Here is a 17,145-nt window from a genome sequence, read left to right on the forward strand (position 1 = left end):
AGTTTAGAGTGTTATGTGTTGTTCTTCTTTGAAGAGTATTCTTTTTTGAGTAATGACCTATGTGTATATTAAAATATCGAGTGGTTGTCAAATTTTATCTGTTTTTACATTTTAGTGATCAGATTTTTAAATTTACAAATAGGTGGTAGGACTTTGTTTTATATTTCAAAGAAATATCTGAGAGACATTCTTCAGAGAAAAAATTAATTCTTTTCTTTAAAAAATTTGCCCTTCGTCACCTATATGATAAAAAGGCAATATATGGTCAACATATTGCATATTTGAATTTTTGGTCATAAAAATAAAAAACGTATATAGTTTGGTCATTAACATGTACTTATATATATAGACAAGAGAGTGATAAAATTTAAACCAAAATTAAAAGACAAACTACAAATTAATGTAATCTAATCTAATGGCCCCCTAAAATTTACCACACACAATAAACCTCTACCCTCTCACACGGAATCCTTCCGTTTTTAATTTGAATTTTCATGTCAATTGGTTCACTCTATTCTGAAATCCAATTTCACTATGTTTTGCTTCATCTCTCAATAATCAATTTCCATATCATATTTGATATATTTCGATATGATTTATAAGTTTTTTATTTTGGTTTTTTAGTTTTTATTCTAAGAGAGGTTTGTAGTGGAATAGCACCCTCCATAATCATTTCATACATATAAATAAACTTATAATCACCATCATTACAGTTGATTTCATCTATCACTAAATTTTGCCTATTTATCACAACTAGGTGGCAATAATAGATTTATAAGTGCATAGATTTAGTTAAAAATTGTATAAATCGAGGGAACGAAGAATAGTTGTGATCTTGCCCGAGAGATAAAGAAGTTGCTGGAGTTAAGAGGAAGGTCGGGATCGAGGAAGGGACTCTTGGTTGGGAGAGTTAACAGCGGGGGCATGGTCTGGGGCTGCGTTGATCGGGAAGTTTTTAGCCCTAAATCCTAATTGTACCAATCCATCGTTTGATTAAGCATATGAATATATGGGAACAGGTCCATGTGTCTAATGTACCCGCTCAGTGTAGGAACAATCGGACATTACCCTGCGTTTTATGATATTAATTAAAAGTTCGAACATGATATTAACCTTAATCGCTACGGCGCAAGCGATTCAAATCCACGTCTTCTACTGTATTCCCTGATTCTCCTTGGACGAAGTGTGGCCTTCGATCTCCCAAGGTGTGCCTCTCCTTAAAGCTCCGAAAGCCCAAAACCCTAGCTGTCTCCTTGAGAAAAACGTCTGCCCCTCTCAAACTCTAGGATGAATTCGTTTTGGTGTGTCTTTCAGCTTTAGGAGAACGAGAATATATATAGGCTACAGTAGGGATCATGGACCATTAGGTCAGGCCTTCCAATGACATTCCGGGCCAGGCCCAATGTCATTAAATATTAATTCAATCCACTAAAGAATTAATATTTGCACTACCTTTCGTAATTCCGTAAATTAATTATTTAATTCGGCTCCCATATTAATTGCTTATAAATTCCCCATGTTTAAGATATCGCATGTCCATTGATTAAATTAATTTCTGACAATTAATTTAATCAATATCTTTTATTCTTGATCATCCACTCAGCCTTATAATTATGCATGAACAAATCTGCATGTAGGACAAAAGCATAATTATCTTTATGAGCTTTCAAGAGGACATCATCACCCGAATATATTTTTCGGACACGATTTCTTTTTATAGTCAATATCCCACTCTGTATATAATATCATTGCTCAATACATAAATTCGTAATTTAAAATAAATCACTTAACTTATGAGCCAAGGCATGTGCATTAAATACAAGTGTCAATCACTATATCCGGATTTAGAACCTAAGCAATAATAACATCGTAGAATCTTAATTCTTTATTGTCAGAATTAAAGAAACAGTTATTCTACTATTTTGATCCCGTTCAATATACACAAAGTATATAAGTATTTTTCAATAGTCAAGATAAACTATTTCCAAATAATACTTCAGTCGTTCCAATATTTTGTCTAACATCATTTAGACTGTGAACCTTTATTATATTATATAAGGAGTCTGACAATCTAATCTTCTGCTATGCCATTGGATACTAGATTGTCTACAATATATAATATTCAGACAATGTAAAAACATGCATTCAAGATTCTCAAATAATTGTTATATACTTCAAACGAATATTTCAGTATAACCCTAACAATCTCCCACTTATACTCAAGATATTCTTTGAGTATATCAGTGTTTATTACAAGCAATCCACTACCAACTATAATAACTATGTGACCAAGTATCTGACTCCTATCGCTTCCACGTGCTTCTGAAAAGCCTTAGCTGGTAAGCTCTTCGTGAAAGGATCTGCCCGGTTGTTAGGTCCTATAAACTCACTATATAATATGATATAGTGATCACAATCTGTAACACAGTAAGACAATATGAGAAATTTAAATCAATAAACTCTTATATTCACAAAGCTTTGGTAGTTACAAAAACTCTCTCAGTGATTTATATTGTATCACTAAGAGCTGCTAGGGTTCTTAACAATGTACTCGATAACTCAACTCCTATAGAGTAACCCTAATCTGAGTTTATATAGACACAGTTACAAAATCAATCTCTGATTTGATATCCTATAAATCAGCTAATAAATCTATCAATCAAAGATTGCTTCAGTTTTCTGTTTAGTTTCCATAGTCAGCAAATCACTCCTCAGCTTCTATCCTTCCTTGAAGTATATCCGCTTCTGAGCTCTTTCCACGTGTAAACTCTATCGAATCTTGACTATGTAAACTCTGATCAGACTTTATCAAACTCTGTCAGACTTTACTAAACTCTGTCAGACTTTACTAAACTCTGATCAGCTTCTAGCTTAAACTCTGATGATTCCTGTTCTAAAACAAACTTTAAGAATATCAGTAATCATCAATTATATCTAACAATCTCCCCCAACTTGTGCATAAATAAGTTATGTGCAAGTTAACAGATAATTGATGATGTCAAAACATTTAAGTCAAATGCAACAGAGTTTAACTATATAACAGAAAACTTTTAAAACTTACAGATACTTTACTCCTTAGCTGCATAGACACCATTTGCTGTCTGTAGATACCCTCTGAGGAGTTCTCTTTCAGCTTCTTCAAGCACTGTAATCATTTGTCTCTTGATCTCTCTCAGTTCTGGATCTGAAACTCCAGTTTGATAAATTGCAGCTCTGAGATCATAGATCTTGTTCTTCTTCAAGTCTCTATCCAGCCTGATATTGTAAGCTTTATCAGACTCTTCATTAAATGCAAGAGTTCTGATTCCACCTATTGTTTCAATTTTTGCTGAATTTTTCTTCATCTCCACCAGCTGTCCTTTATGATTGAGGTATTTAGGAATGAAAGGTCCAGCATTTTTGTTTCCTGTAATACCCATCTTTCTTCTGATCTGATCTTTAAGCAAGTTGGAGATGTGTTGGCATGACTTGTTCTTTATCTGAAATATGTGTGATACATATCTCAATTCTTCCCAGTGTTTAGCATAGAGATCTGCTTCAAGTACTCTAAACACTGTTCCATCAGACATGAAGTAGATAAGAACATTATCTCCTCTGTCATTCTTCACCAACTGGACTGAATCTAATTTGTCCATTCTTTCTTGTAAAGCTCCAGTCTTGGGAGCACATAGAGATGAGGGGTCATCTGGTCTTGATCCTATACTCTGATCAAATTTTTCATATTTGGATCCCAGCCCTCCTTTATCTCTTCCTGCTTTACGATGAAAGATTGGTTGAATTGGTCCTTTTTCAAAGCTTATCTCAGTCATCAGACTAGGCTTTGCAAATCCAGCTAATGGAGTAGTTGTTGGTTTGAACACAGCTTGAGCTTTGTCAGAGGTTGTGTCTGTCTTTGCATCCTTATTAACTTGAGCTATGTCAGAGGTTAATCTTTCTTTTTGAGGTTCTGCAACATGAGATTTGTCAGAGATTGCAGCTTCTGTCTTCTTTTCCTTTACAACTTGATCCTTGTCAGAGGTTGTAGACTTCTTCTTATCCCAGCCTTTCTCCAGATGTTCATCTACTTTGCTTTTACCCTTGGAAGTGTATTCATCTTCAGAGTATACCTTTTTGACTGGTAAACTCTGATCAGCAACAGTAGGTTCCTTAATCAATATTCCCTTTTCTTTTGGTTTGGCAGTTGACTTTGCAGGCTTTTGGATCTTTCCAGAGTTTATGGCTTCAATATGTTCCTTTTTCAGCTCAGCTTCCTCTGCAGCAATCAACTCCAAATCCAAATTGGCTTCTGGATTTTCTTGTTCAAAAATCAATCTAGCAAGCTCTTCATCAGTCATGGGCTTGTCTGATCCAGTCACTGGTCTTTGCTTAGATCCAGATGTGAAATTGTGTTTTGGAGCAGACTTTGTGCTTTGCTTAGATTGTTTCTGACTGTCAGAGTTTGAAATTCTTCCACCAGTCCCTGCTTGAAATCTCTTGTGCTTTGTGAAATCATCAGCATCATCATCATCATCCTTCTTCTTTCTCTTCAGAGTTTGAGTAGTAGACTTGCATTTGACTTGAGCTACTCTCTCCCCCTTTTTGACATCATCCTCATCAGGAATCAGTATGGATGTTATCAGAGAAAGTGAAGATTGGATGGCTTCAAGTTGCTTGGACATCTTTTCTTGAGTAGATTCAATCATGGTCATCCTCTTGTCCAGAGATTCATTGGCAGTTACTAGCTTCTGAACATTATCTCTCAGAGGTAGTATAGTCCTTTTGTTCTCCAACTCATTTGTCTCCTTGATATTAGCAACCTCTGTTCTTAGACCATCTATTGATTTAGATGTCTGGGCATGAGCAGGATGAAATGTCTTCAGATAGAGAATTGTGCCTTTGAGGCTTGACATAACATCAGAGTTTGAGATTTTATTCTCTGCCATAGATAGAAATTCTTCAGCTTTAGGTGGCTCCAGAGAATGTTGATGGCTCAACCAGAGTTTATCCCATACTTCATTTGGAGGATCAACTTGAAGATCCCTGGGAAGTGGCTCAGAGTCTGTATTCAGAGTTTGTAGCCTGGCATTATACTGGCTAGTAGACTCCCACTTTTGTTGTGTCAGAGGAACTCCATCATTTTCATCCTTGTCAGTATCTGAACTGTCATCATCCTCAGTATCAGAGTTTGCTTTGTCATCATCAGGAACAGGATCAGCAACTTTCTCCACATTATCTTGAGCAGATTTTTCTTGAGCTTCAGACTGTGATTTGATAGGCTCTTCACCAGTCTGAGCAAGAGACTGTAGAGCTTCCATTGCAGCCTTGTCAGATTCATCAACTACATCAGACCTGTAGTTTTCTGGAGCTGTATCATGAACAATGGCACCCTCTGGGATTTTCATTGGAGAATGAGGAATTGGAGTGGAGGGTCCATGATCAGATAATGGAGTTTGAAGATCAGACATTGTTGCTCCAGCTTCAGTTGTAACTGGTTCATCACACTTTATTTCTTCATCTACTTCAGAGGATGAAGTAGATGCTGTAGGAGATTGTAGAGGAACAGCTTGGATAGGAAGCACCATCAGAGCTTGAGAATTTTCAGCAACTAGAGTTGATGGTGTTTGCTCTTCCTCAACTGTGAAGTCTGTGATTTCAGTGATTGGGACTTTTGCCCTTGCAGGCTTTTGAGCCCTTCTCTTGAATCTGGCTGGCTTCTGAGGACTGGCTTGAGCAGGTACAGAGGCTGTTGTAGGAGTAGTTTCAGAGTTTACAGCATGTGCAGGTTCAAGATCATCATATTCATATGCTGCAACAAGTCTTCTTCTTTTCTTCTGCTTTTGAGGAGTAGCAGCTTCAGTGTTTACTGGGATCTCAGAGTTTGGGGCATCAGAGTTTAAGTGAGCCTCAGAGATTACTGGCTCATCAGCTTTTGTTGCCACATCAGAGTTTGTTGGCACATCAGAGTTTGGTTTCAGAACATGTGTAGCAACAGAGGTTCTTGTTCTTTTGGCAGTAGAGGGGGCTGCATCAGACTTTGCAGCCCTCTTGGACTTGGATGCAGAAGTTCTGGGTGCTTGAGAAGAGACTGGAGATTGTTGATTTGCTGGAGGCATGTTCAGTCTATCTCTTATTTGAGCTGGAACTTGTAACGGCCTGAGAACTGGCCTCTTTTCATCTTTAGAGATGAGATCTTTGAAAGCCCTTTTATGCAACTTAAAAGATCTGATCTCATCATCAAATGCTACCTCTCCAACAGATGCATTGAACAATAATTGGCAAAAGCGAGAAAAGTAGATAACTTTACGATTTTCATGCATTCTTTCACCAATATTTCTAATAACTAATCTACCATAATCGAAATTAGTAGAGTAGATCAGAGAATATCCAATTTGTAGCATGTCCATGGGTATTGCATCCCAGTTGGTAGATTTCTTCTGGAAAGCCCTGGTTATGCAATCAAAGAAGAAACTCCACTCCTTCCTAAGTCCAGGACGTTTCAATTGGCCCAATTTGTCCAGAGAATCATAGTAGCCCAAGTCAATCATCATGGCCCTTAGATTTGCATCGCCATTAGTAACATAAGCAGTGTCAATCTCTGGTAGGTTGAATGTTGTCCTGACTGTGGCTGGAGTAACAAAATACTCCTCCCCTTCAAATGAAAACACAATTGATGGTGATCCATTTTCACCACCATTGTCGTACTTACCCGTCCTCCAAAAACTGATGATTTGGCTTCCTGAGAGTCTGGCAGGAGCGGTAAGAGCTGTAGCAATAGCACTCTGGGCAAGAAATTGCTGCATGGGATGATAATCCCTTGGAGCTTCGGCAGTGTCAAGAATGGCTGCATAGTTGTTGGGGACAAAGTCCACACCTGCATGGGTGAATGTTGTAGTTGCCATTATATCAGAGTTTAAGAAAGAAGGTGTTTGAGGAAGTGTGTGTGAGAAAATTTGAATATCAGAGAGAAGAGAGCAAGAGTTTGTTGAGAGAGTATGTGTAAGAGTATAAGTGAATAAGTGTATAAGTGAATGATAAGAATTAAAATCTGATGTGATAAACCCTTCAGATTTTGTGTAGTTTTACACGCATGGCTCTTTGTTCACTTGGACACCTGTCAGATTTTAACTGGTAGTTAAATGTTAGTGGGATAGAGAAAAGAGAGTGATAATCATGAGCGCAGTAAAACATGTGCAGTAATAAATGCTGATTACACGTTCTCCTATTAAAATGTTTGTCATGTAAACCCACTAGCAATACACCCGTTTGAAATACTCTCTTCACATTCTCTGTATATTTGAACTCCTGAAATGTACAAGATTTTAGAAAATCAAGATCAAATTCCTCAAATTTTAAACTCTGAGATTTACATTAAATAGAGTAAATTCTAAATACCTCAGAATAAAGACATAATTTTCAGAATATTCATCAATAAATCAGAGTTTGTCATAAAATCCATAGCTCAATAATGTGCTTGTGACATAATGTGTGTGATTTAACATATTAAATCAGAGACTAGAGAATTTCACAATTTCGTAATTATAAGGTAGACAAGAATAATTTATTTAAACTCTCAAGACATAGACAAAAGATATACTCTGATGAAGAAATCTATAAAAATAACCTAACCCCCCCCTTTTTTTTTTCTTTTTTTTTTTTTTCAAGGGACGCTTTTCAGTGTAAATGAATCACGACCTTTAAATATTATTTTGCAACAGTATTTCTCCAGTAATCAGAGATTGTGACTGGTCACCATAGATTATAAAATCTTGGCAATTACTTAATACCAGTAAGTGTTTGGGTCTTTCCAGTCACTGTCATATAGACATCTAAGATCTCAAAGGAGTACTATGCTTATTTGCAGGGGTATTTATATAGCATCAGAGTTTATAATCACTGTCTAATTTTCTGAGAGAGAATGCAAATTAGTCAGTCTCACTTATAATTAAGATATGTGAAGTAATAGAGTCTCAATGATATCAACATGCATATAGTGCAAAGTAGTAGCACAAAATTGAGATCAAGATTAAAGAACTGAACTGAGATTCATGATTACTAATTCATATCATGCTTCATAGTATCTTCACAGGTTGTTTTCTCAGAGAAATAAAAATGAGATTATTAATCAAGATTCAGAGTTTACAAACATCAGAGAATATCGTTAGAGAATGACGATCAGAGAATATCATCAGAGTATAGCACACAGAGTATATCATCAGAGAATGTCATCAGATTTTAACAATCAGAGTATGTCAAGGCAAATTTGTGAGCAATACATATGGTAATTTGACAATTGAAATTGGAAAGATCTGACCAGTATGTTTACTCAGTTCCTGATATCATTCCTAGCTCATTCCCCAGCCTAGTAAAGGTTGCTTCACTGAGTGGTTTGGTGAATATGTCTGCTAGCTGCTGTTCAGTAGGAACAAAGTGAAGTTCAATGGTTCCTTCCTCCACATGCTCCCTTATAAAATGGTATCTTATGCTGATGTGCTTTGTCAGAGAATGTTGAACTGGGTTTCCTGTCATAGCAATAGCATTTTGGTTATCACAATAAATAGGAATTTTAGAAAAGGATAACCCATAGTCCAACAGTTGATTCTTCATCCAAAGAATTTGAGCACAGCAGCTGCCTGCAGCTATATACTCTGATTCTGCTGTTGATGTTGAGATTGACTTTTGTTTCTTGCTATACCAAGAGACAAGTCTTCCACCCAGAAATTGACAACTCCCACTTGTGCTTTTCCTGTCAATTTTGCAACCTGCAAAATCTGCATCAGAGTATCCAATTAGACTAAAATCTGATTCTCTAGGATACCATAATCCCAATGATGTGGTACCCTTGAGATATCTGAATATCCTCTTTACTGCAATCAGATGAGGCTCTCTTGGATCTACCTGAAATCTTGCACATAGACATGTGGCATACATAATGTCTGGTCTACTTGCAGTCAGATAAAGCAAAGATCCAATCATTCCTCTATAGTTTGTGATATCCACTGATGCACCAGTGTCTTTGTCTAGTTTGGTTGCTGTTGCCATAGGAGTAGTTGCAGCTGAACTGTCTTGCATACCAAATTTCTTCAAAAGATTTCTGGTATACTTGGCTTGATTTATAAAAATCCCATCTTCAGTCTGTTTAACTTGTAAACCCAGAAAATAGCTGAGTTCCCCCATCATGCTCATTTGGTACCTAGACTGCATGAGCTTGGCAAATCTTTGACAGAGTTTAGCATTAGTGGAGCCAAAAATAATGTCATCAACATAGATTTGAACTAAAAGCAGATCATTACCATGATTCAAATAAAACAGGGTTTTATCTATGGTACCTCTAGTAAATCCACTTTCAAGAAGAAATTGAGCCAGAGTTTCATACCATGCCCTTGGAGCCTGCTTTAGTCCATAAAGTGCTTTGTCCAACCTGTAGACATAGTCTGGATGTTTTGGATCCACAAATCCTGGAGGTTGTTCAACATATACCTCTTCATCCAGTTTTCCATTTAGAAAAGCACTCTTGACATCCATCTGAAATACTTTGAATTTCTTGTGAGCAGCATAGGCCAGAAAGATTCTGATTGCCTCCAATCTTGCAACTGGAGCAAATGTCTCATCATAATCAATACCTTCCTGTTGTGAATACCCTTTTGCCACAAGCCTTGCTTTATTCCTTGTAATGACACCCTCACTGTCAGTTTTGTTTCTGAACACCCATTTTGCACCAACTATGGATCTATCTTTAGGTCTTGGTACTAGGGTCCATACTTTGTTTCTCTCAAACTCATTTAGCTCTTCTTGCATTGCTTGTATTCAGTCAGCATCTTGAAGAGCTTCCTCCACCTTTTTAGGTTCTGTTTGTGACAGAAAGCAATGATGTAAACACTCATTTGCTGTAGCTGTCCTTGTTTGCACACCTGCTTCTGGATTGCCAATTATTAAATCAGGTGTGTGAGATTTTGTCCACTTCCTATCATGTGGAAGTTGACCATTTTCATCATTTGATCCTCCCCCTTGATCCATGCTCTCCTGATTCTGTTGATTATTCTCTGTAGCTCCCCCTAAGTTTGTGCTATCAGAGTTTGAATCAGTATTCTCTGATGAGTTTGAGTCAGCATTCTCTGATGAGTCTGGAACATTCTGATGCTCCCCCTCAGCAATTGCTTCATCATTATGAACTTGTAAAGTTTCACCAGAGTTTGCTGTATTTTGGTCACAGTCAGAGTTTGACTGTTCATCAGAGTTTGTTGAATCAGAGAATATTTCTTCATTTTCAAAATGCAGTTCATCATGATCATCCATATCTGCTAATCCCAAGATTCTTTTGTCATCAAATGACACATGTATGGATTCCATGATCACCTTGGTTCTCAGATTATAGACTCTGAAGGCCTTTGTTGTCAGAGGATAGCCTACAAAAATGCCTTCATCAGCTTTTAAATCAAACTTGGTAAGCTGTTCTGGATGAGTCTTCAATACAAAGCATTTGCACCCAAATATATGAAAGTACTTTAGATTTGGCTTCTTTTTCTTCACCATCTCATATGGGGTCTTGCCATGCTTATTAATCAAGGTTGCATTTTGAGTGAAACAAGCTGTTTGAACAGCTTCTGCCCAGAAATAAGTAGGCAATTTAGCCTCATCAAGCATAGTTCTGGCAGCTTCTATAAGAGTCCTGTTTTTCCTTTCAACTACACCATTTTGCTGTGGTGTACCAGGTCCAGAGAATTGTTGCACTACACCTCTTTCTTTGCAGAACTCTTCCATTGTTGAATTTCTGAACTCAGTTCCATCATCACTTCTAATGATCTTCACTTTGTCTTCAGATCCATGATCCAGTTGTTTCACATGATCCATCAGGTGCAAGGCTGTTTCATCTTTAGAGTGAAGAAAATATACCCATGTGTATCTGGTATACTCATCAACAATGACAAGAGCATATTTCTTCCTTGCAATGGATGGTACATTGACTGGTCCAAATAGATCAACATGTAGAAGATGATATGGTTTGTTTATTGAGAATTCAGTCTTACTCTTGAAAGATGTCTTTCTCTGCTTGGCTTTTTGACATGAATCACATAATCCATCAGATGTAAGTAGTGATTCAGGGAGTCCTCTCACAAGCTTTTTCTTTATAAGCTCATTTATGGAGTTGAAATTCAGGTGTGAGAGCTTCTTATGCCATTTCCAACTTTCTTCTGCAGAGATCCTTGTAGACAAGCAAATTGCTTTTCCTTCAGAGTTTGTAGGCAAGTGGATTTCATAAATATTCCCATGTCTGTGAGCAGTTACTGCCACTTTGCCTGTTGATTTGCTTACTATCTCACTGTGTTCTTCATAGAAATCAACATGATATCCTCTGTCACAGATCTGACTGACAGAGAGTAAATTGTGTTTCAGCCCTTGAACAAGAGCTACATTTGATATGATGACATTTCCAAGATTGATGTTGCCATATCCCAGAGTCCTTCCTATGTTGCCATCTCCATAAGAAACACTTGGGCCAGCCTTCTCCACAAACTCTGATAGCAGGGCCTTATTTCCAGTCATGTGACCTGAACATCCACTGTCCAAGACTAGAATGTTCTTCCTGTTGCCCTGCAATCACAAAGACCACTAATTGTTAGTTTTAAGGACCCAGACTTGCTTGGATCCCTTGGCCTTATTAAGTTTGTTAGCTTTTGCAGCGGTATTATTATCAGAGTTTGAGCTAACAGACTTTGCAACAGAGTTTGTACTAGAAACAGAGTTTGTACTTGCAGAGTTTTTATTAACCTTTAAAGAAGGTTTCAATTGATAATAATCATAATACAAACTATGATATTCTTTGCAAGTATAAATAGAATGCCATAAACTACCACAATGAAAACATGGATCTTGTGGTTTATATCTAATACTACTTTTTCTAACTCCAGACTTTGTAGGTAAAGAGTTAATGTCCTTGTTCTTCCTGCAAAAATTAGCAAGATGATTAGTATTACCACAGTTATGGCATGTCTTCCTAGGTGCATTTGGAACAGGCATGTAGTTATTACTCTTGTCTATACCAATCTTGCCATTTCTATTTTTCCTAGGCTCCTTGTTTTTGTCATCAGACTTTACCTCTTTAAGCTTATGTTTAAGCTGTTTCTGAGTCATCAGTCCTATGTTAACCTGTTTGGGCTTATCAGATTTTAAATTTTTGTTAATCTCTGATTTTGGTCTACTCTGTTTAGACTTAGAGGATTCAACAACAAATTTGACAGGTTTAACCTTAGGTTTTTGAGTTTTAACAAACTCTGTTTTTGATGACTCAGCTTCAGAGTTATCAGTGTAACCTAGTCCCTTCTTCCAGTTTCCACTACCTAAGATATCCTGAGTGGTTTTGCCTGAATTAGTCCATGTCTTAATGATCTCCCTTTCCTTAGCAAGTTCTGATTGAAGAGATGCATACCTCTTTGATAATTCATCTTTGACAATGACAGCATCATCTCTTTCTTTTTGAACTTCCGACATCTGAACTAATTCTTTTTCTAGAAAATCATTCCTTTTCTTTACACTCAGAGTTTCAGATTTTAATCTTTCATTTTCTAAAGTCTGATCTCTAAAGCTGATATGTAAAGTTTTAAGAAACAATCTTAACTCAGTTATATCTTCAGTATCAAAGGCAAGAGTAGAATGAGGTACCTTAGCAGGAGATTCAGAGTTGTTGTCAGTGTTTGCCATCAGAGCATAATTGACTTCTTCTTCTGAATCAGATGTATCTGTCCAGTTTCCTTTCTTGGTGATAAAGGCTTTTTCTTTTTCCTTCTTGGCTTTCTTGCATTCAGATGCAAAGTGTCCCTTTTCACCACAGTTGAAACAGGTATACTTGTCAGCTTTTCCAGCTTTCCCTTCTTTGCTCTCATTCTTCTTAAAGTTCTTCTTGTCATAAACTCTGTCAGAGTTTCTGTCTTTCCTTGAAAAACTTTTGCCTTTGTTGAACTTTTTGTAGGCCAACTTCTTGAAGCTTTTCACCATCAATGCTGCTAACTGCATCATCTCATCATCACTTTCTTCAGAGTCTGAGGGAACATCAGAGTTTGAGTCATCAGAGTTTGATGACTCAATGTCAGACTTTGTGACATGAGCTTTTCCCTTGCTCTTAGCAGCTTCCTCTTGAACTTTCAGAGCAACAGATTTTGATTTTCCTCCATGTCGTTTGCTCCTTTGCTCCATCTCAAGTTCATGAGTCTTCAGCCTTCCATAAACATCATCAAGAGACATTTCTCCAAGATCAAGATTGTCTCTTATTGTAGTGACTTTCAAATCCCATTTTTCAGGAAGAGCTAGAAGGAATTTGAGGTTTGAGTCTTCAAGATCATATTCCTTGTCCACCAGAGATAAGTCATTTAACAGTTTGATAAATCTGTCATACAGATCTGTCAGAGACTCACCAGATTTTGAGTCAAAGTGCTCATACTCCTGTGTCAGGATTGTTTTTCTGTTTTTCTTAATGGCCTGAGTTCCTTGACATCTGGTTTCCAGAGCATCCCAAATTTGTTTAGCAGTTTTGCACCCAATCACCCTATTAGACATTGCATTATCAAGGGCACTATGCAACAGATGCTTCACCTTTGCATCTTTACTGATAGATGAGATGTCCTCTGGAGTATAGTCTTTCTTTTCCTTTGGAACCATCTTTTGAGGTTCATCTGCAATCCCAACAGAGAGCTTGGTGGGCATATGTGGTCCATCAAAAATCCTGTCAAAGTATTCTGGATCAACAGAGTCTAAGAATATGATCATTCTTTCTTTCCAGACTGGATATTCAGATGCCTTAAGGATTGGAACTTGATAAGTGGTATTTATACACACTTATAGGCCTTCATTTCCACTTAAATTGGTTGGTTGTACTTAAGTGTTTAGTGTCTTTTGATGTGTTTTTATTGTTTTTCTGTGCAGGTCACGAGTTGAGGTGATGAAGTGAATTTCTATCATTTTAGGTTGGTTTTGGTGCATTATTTGCAAGAATAGAGAATTATGGATTCACCGCGACTTGGGATTTTGTGGGTACATCTTCTACAAACCCTCACGAGAGCACACTCGTCCACTAGAGCTATCTAGGGGTTTAAAGGGCTTGTTGCATATGCTAAATGCAACCGTGATCACCTACGGAAGTGGTACTAGAAGCGAGGAAGGACATGCACGCGAGAACGAGCGAGAAACGAAGAAACGAGGCTGTCATCACAGACACTAGCGCGCCCGCGCTAGTGCCAAGCGCGCCCGCGCTACATGGTGACTAGCGCGCCTGCGCTCTACTTAGCGCGGCCGCGCTCCGCAGAAATTCCCCGGGCCGATTTTTACAGCTTTTCTGATGGATTTTCGCAGCGGTCGAGGCCCGGTTGACTTAGTCAATGTAATTTTTATTTCTCGTGTGTAAAAGAACCCTAGCCTCATAGTCGTAGTAAGTTTTAGTAGAGAACAATATCGTAGTTTCAGTTTAATCATTCAAGCACAATATCAGTTGTATTAGATCGTTCTTCGCGAGGAAGTGACAGTTTCGAGCGAGATCGTGAACTTCAATCTGTAACGTGTGATCTTTATTATTAATTCAAGCATTTTTATTCCGTTTAATTCTTGTCTTTTATTTATAATGTTTTCACTAGAACCCATGATGTCGATTAGTTCGATTATGAACTAACCGCCTTCATGGGATTCTAATGGATTTATCGATGTAGTCTAGTAACGAATATTAATTACTTGATTGTGTGATATACGTTGATTTCTTTGCATGAGCCGTGCTTATTCTTCTTAGGAGAGTAGCTAACTTCTAAGTTGTTTGTTAATTCTTTCTGAAGCGAGAGTGGATGATTGAATTTAGAACTATGCCATGTAAACATAGGATTATGTGAATGAAACATAATTTGTGATAGACTTGAACTATTTTTATCACCCTGTGTAATCACAATAGACGACTTGCTATTAAACCTCTCTGCTTACACTACCGCTATAGAGATATAGGGTCTGAGCTTTGTTGGTGTCCATGAGATTTCTATCTTGATTGTGGATTTTGATTGGTATGATATGTGTGCAACGAGAGTTGGCATGTATTACTTTCGTGTTATCTGATTAGGATCAACAGTCACATGTTAATCAGTAATTTCAATTCTAGATGAATTCGATAATGAAATTAGAATCTCATGTGTTTTCCTATTCTGAATTTGATTAGTAATTTTAACTATTAGTATAAAAAGAAACCAATCCTTGTTAATTGTCTTAGCAGTGATAATTGGTCATACATTGTTGCATAGGTGCGTATTCTTAATTCACCAGTCTCTGTGGGATCGAACTTAATATATTACTTGTGATCACGTGCGCTTGCGTGTAGATTTTTGCGAACAAGTTTTTGGCGCCGCTGCCGGGGACTCGGTGTTAATTAATTAGTTTATGTACTTGTCTTCAGTGTGCGTTAAAAATTCACTGACTAGGATTCTATTCTCTTCTCACTTTTCTTCTTTTATTTATTTCAGGTACTTGGGTCGCGTTTATGCAAACACGTTCTCAAACCCGTAAAAGAAAAGCAATTGATTCAACGTCATCTTCTTCTTCTGATTCTGAAACAATGCCGGAACCTGAAGCACAACCAGACAGCAAGGCATTGAAGGATTTCTCTATGCCAAAGATCGATGATATCCAATCAAGCATTGTCAGGCCTGCAATCGCAGCCAAAGCCTTTGAAATCAAACCAGGAACCATTCAAATGGTCCAGAACTCGGTACAGTATGGGGGTTCTCCTACTGAAGACCCCAATATGCACATACGGAATTTTATAGAGATCTGTGACACTTTCAAATTTAATGACGTCTCTGATGAAGCTGTAAAACTAAGACTTTTCCCATTTTCACTGAGAGATAAGGCTAAGGGATGGTTACATTCTTTACCATCTGGTTCGATTACTACATGGGAAGATCTAGCTCAGAAATTTCTCACTAAATTCTTCCCCATGGCAAAGACGGCTGCATTACGAAATGCTCTATCTCAATTCTCTCAACAATCAGGAGAAACATTCTGTGAAGCCTGGGAGCGATATAAGGAGATGCTAAGGAAGTGTCCCCATCATGGCATGCCGGATTGGATGCAAATAAACAGTTTCTATAATGGTCTTGGACCTCAATCCAGACCTATGCTTGATGCTGCTTCTGGAGGTGCACTATGGGCAAAGAGTTATGAAGAAGCTTATGATCTCATTGAAATGATGGCTGCTAATGAATATCAGAACCCCACTCAAAGACTTACTCAAGGGAAGGTAGCCGGAATTCTTGATCTTGACACGTCTACAGCTATAGCAGCTCAACTGAAGGCTCTCACGATGAAAGTTGATTCTCTGGCTCACCAAGGAATTCAACAGCCAATCTCTATTTGCGAATTATGTGCTGGTGCTCATGCTACTGATCAGTGTGCCATTTCTAGTGAATCAGCGCAATTTGTGAGCAACTTTCAGAGAAGTCAACAGCCTGCTCCAGCTACTTATCATCCTAGCAACCGAAATCATCCGAATTTCAGCTGGAGTAATAATCAGGGTTATAATCAGCCTCAACAAGGATTTCAACAGGGACCTAAACAGTATAATCAAGCTGGAAATTCACAACAGTATGCGCCTAAACAGCCATATCACCCTCCGGGATTTCAGAATCATGGGCAATCAGCTAACGAAAGGTCTGACATGGAAGAGCTAAGGCTCATGTACAAGAGTCAGGCAGTAACTTTAAAAGCCTTGGAGACACAAGTTGGTCAGTTAGCTAATGCTTTACTAAGCAGACCACAGGGGAATCTCCCTAATGATACAGAAGTACCAGGTAAGAGGGACCCTAAAGAGCAAGTCCAATCCATTACGCTGAGATCTGGAAGAACTACAACAGGGCCTACCTCAACATTGGTACAAGATCAGGGTGATGAACCGCAAGAAATTCCAGTAGAAGTTCCTTCAAATACAATTGGCACCAACTCAACTGTTGAAAAGGATAAGGCTATTCCTGCAGCTGCTCCGATGTCAAAACCAGTATATCCACCACCTCCATTTCCTAGGAGGTTAAAAAAACAGCAGCTGGATAAGCAATTTGGTAAATTCCTAGAAGTATTCAAAAAGCTTCACATCAATATTCCGTTTGCTGAAGCACTCGAGCAAATGCCTAGTTATGCCAAGTTCATGAAGGG

The 17,145-nt window shown here is 37.9% G+C and overlaps 1 non-coding gene across 1 annotated transcript; it reads right to left on the reverse strand.

The window, feature by feature from the left end:
- Window positions 1–15,949: 15,949 nt before the first annotated feature.
- On the reverse strand, window positions 15,950–16,056 carry LOC135150963 (small nucleolar RNA R71). Its single transcript, XR_010289423.1, has one exon. It is a non-coding gene; the product is annotated as a small nucleolar RNA R71 (small nucleolar RNA).
- Between the last annotated feature and the right edge of the window lie 1,089 nt (window positions 16,057–17,145).

Source organism: Daucus carota, chromosome 2 (assembly GCF_001625215.2).
Source record: "Daucus carota subsp. sativus chromosome 2, DH1 v3.0, whole genome shotgun sequence".
Taxonomy (NCBI): Eukaryota; Viridiplantae; Streptophyta; class Magnoliopsida; order Apiales; family Apiaceae; genus Daucus; species Daucus carota.